The sequence below is a fragment of the Lissotriton vulgaris genome, chromosome 7 (assembly GCF_964263255.1).
Source record: "Lissotriton vulgaris chromosome 7, aLisVul1.2, whole genome shotgun sequence".
NCBI classification, from domain to species: domain Eukaryota; kingdom Metazoa; phylum Chordata; class Amphibia; order Caudata; family Salamandridae; genus Lissotriton; species Lissotriton vulgaris.
In genome coordinates this window covers 1,098,768,802-1,098,771,916 of record NC_141695.1, presented here as the reverse complement: position 1 = coordinate 1,098,771,916, position 3,115 = coordinate 1,098,768,802, and the positions used below count along the sequence as shown (strand labels likewise).

Sequence of the window (3,115 nt, the reverse complement as noted above, 5' to 3'; positions counted from 1 at the left end):
TATCGGGTCTGAGTTTTTGAGTTCAATTGGGAGCCCATTGGGTCCCAGCGCCTTACCCGAGTTCAAGGAGCGAATAGCTTGGGCTATTTCATCTGCTGTTAAGGCACTACCCATAAAATTGCGGTCTTCACTGGACAGACGAGGGAGCTGTATATCACGAAGCAGCAAATGAGTCCTCCTCCGGTCGATCTGAGACCGAGGTATAAACAGTTTGAAAGTATGCCGCAAAGCTATCAACTATACTCTGTGGATCCGTAAGCAACACTCCCTCCTCTGTAACAAGTTCTCTGACGACACTGCCAGCCCAGTCCTTTTTGTCCAACCAAGCAATAAGTTTCCCTGCCCTATCCACGAGGTCGTAAGAACATTCTTTTGAAGTTAAATATATATTTTATTATATTTGCTTACACACTATACAGACCCTCCAGGATATCGCGGTTTGCCGCAAAATCGGCACTTTTGTAAAAATGCAGCGATTTTTACGAAAGTGCCCGCGAAATCTAGACATCCAGACCTGAGGCAGTGGCAGCCTCCGTGGGAAGCCTGGGGTGGGGCCGCTCTGTGGGAACCTCCAGGGGTGCTCTCTGCTGATCGCACAATCGAGGGGAGAGAGGGCCGCGTTGTAACTTGGGAGGCTCCAAGGAGAGCATACGACCTGTGCGGGGGGGGGGGGTGGTTCTTGTTTAAGTCAGCCCGCAACCAGACACAAAGCCAGTTGGAGACACTGGCTACACGTGCGAATGGTATCCATGCTGCGTCGGGTTTGGAGCCGCATCTCTAGATGGGATAAATAATAAAGATGTTTAGCTTTGAAGGAGATTTCAAGATGAGACCGAAGGTGTCACTTGGCGGTGCAAGTAGAAAGGAAGAAAAGTCATCTCTTCTGCATCGGACTCAGGAAGAAAGACGGAAAGAGAGGAAGAATGACGAAGATTAAAAAATGCAATAATTATTCAGTCCTTTGTACGAGGTTACAAGGACAGAAAATATCAATATTCCATTCATAGAAGTGAATTTGATCGCTGTGCTGCTTTGACACATCAGAGGGAAATGTGTCCATTACCCATGAAACTAGCCTGACTCTTTTAGTACGGCAACTTCTGTTTTTTATAGGCAAAAGGAGGATTCTAAACGTTTGATGTGGATATGTCAACATATAATCAAACAGAATGCTCAGTTTGTAAAGCAGCTGACGGGTCCTGACAGACGGACATGCCTATTTCAGATAAAGAGGTTGCTGGGGCTGTGTTGCAGATTGTTGCAACACTGCAATGAAGACAGTTTGAATGTTACACTTCCACTGAGAATGATTGAGGTATTTGCATCCGAGAGTACATATTTGCCTAGGTTGCAGGATGCCAACTACGTAGCATCAATAGTTGAACAAATTTTGCACTACATGATAAAGAAAGGATACTACAGGTCTTTTTACTTGTTAATAAATTGCAAACTTCCGTCAAGCATTGAATACACTGATGTTTCTCGAGTTCCTACTGCAAAAATCCTTCTTGCGAATGTTTCAAAACCACTGCACTTTTCATAGCGTTCTTGTCCAGCGGGCTCAAGGATTCAGATTATTCACTGCCTTTTACAGAGGAGTTTCTGGCTGCACCTTTCACCGATCGATATTCAATTTCATCATTCCAGCGCTGGCTGATATACAGATTGCCTTCCCTTATGAATTCTTTCTGAATGCACTTTTAACGTCTGAAAGCCAGCTTTCAAGAAAAAGGGAAAAAGCACCCTGGCTTTTTTATTTTGTTTTAAGAGTTGGGGAAACATATTTAGAAACTCTTTCAGAGGAAGGTTTACTTGTGTATTTGAGGGTGCTGCAGACTTTTCTGTCACAGTTACCAGTTTCATCATCTAATACAAACTCACAAGAAGGAAGTGATTCTGAAGATGAAGAGGAAGCCATTGACCGGATGTCAACTACAACAGGTGATGGGAAAATATCCATTCAGTACATCACAGAAGAGTGGCTCAAGAAACTGGACACAAAGCAGCAGACTAACAACGTGCTTAACATGGTCTGGAGGGACTGTGCCAGTGAAGAAGTCTTCACATTGATGGCATCAATTTGCCATACACTAATGGTGCAACACCGAATGATGGTGCCAAGAGTAAGGTGTACAAGCAGTGATGCACATGGAGCATAGCATAGCACCACATTGTGTTCAAGTACAGCATGTAAATAGTATCACCAGTCTATTTTGTCTGATGCCCGATGGAGCTACCTGGTTTAGCTATAGGGGAGATGGGCTGTGGATTCCCTCCTTGGTCGTCACCTACCCAGTCTGTTTTTAGACAGACTTCCTTTCGTCTCTACGGTTGTCTCTTCCCTTATCCTCACTCTCTCTCCTCCCCTACCCCTCACTACTTTCTCTCTCCTTTCCCTCCTCCCCTAATTGTATTGCTGATTGTTTGATTTCATGTTTACTAGTTGATCTTCTTCTGGTATATTGTTGAACCACATTGTTGCACTTCCTTTCGTCTCTCTGTCGTCTCCTACCGCATCCTCCCTCTATTTATGTCTCTCCCTGCCTCATCTCTCAATGTTTTGAGAATGAACTATTTTGTCTGATGCCCGATGGCGCTACTTGGTTTAGCTATAGGGGAGATGGGCCGTGGATTCCCTCCTTGGTTGTCACTTACCCAGTCGGTCTTTAGGCAGACTTCTTTTCGTCTCTCCTTATTGTCTCTTCCCTAGCTCCTATATTCTCTCCCCTGAATCTCTCCCCTTGCCTGCTACTCTGCCTACCCCCCTGTCCTTTGTGCTCCTTGACTAAGCACTCCTTCTACCCTTGCTGGGGAAAGATCCAATATCTATACTCTGGAGTCTCGGCGAACCCGCTGAGTGAGTCCACTGCGCCAAGGGAGCCACTCACACTTGAGGTATGGTATGGCACCACTTGCCAAAGCACTCCCTCTCCCCTTTTTGTGGAAGGATCCAGTATGTAGGCCTTGGAGTCTCAGAGACCCCTCTGAGAGAATCCACTGCGTAAAGGGAGCCTCTCGCAATTGAGATAGGGAAGGGATACCCCTTCTCCTAGGATCACAGCTTACTGGACTTTGGACGTTGCCTTGACTCGTCTACCGGTTTGTGTCCCCGTCA

General features: G+C 45.8%; 1 pseudogene; it reads left to right on the top strand.

Annotated features, from left to right (window-relative positions):
* Positions 1-799: 799 nt before the first annotated feature.
* On the top strand, positions 800-2,159 carry LOC147702971 (ubiquitin-protein ligase E3C pseudogene; annotated as a pseudogene).
* The last annotated feature ends 956 nt before the right edge of the window (positions 2,160-3,115 follow it).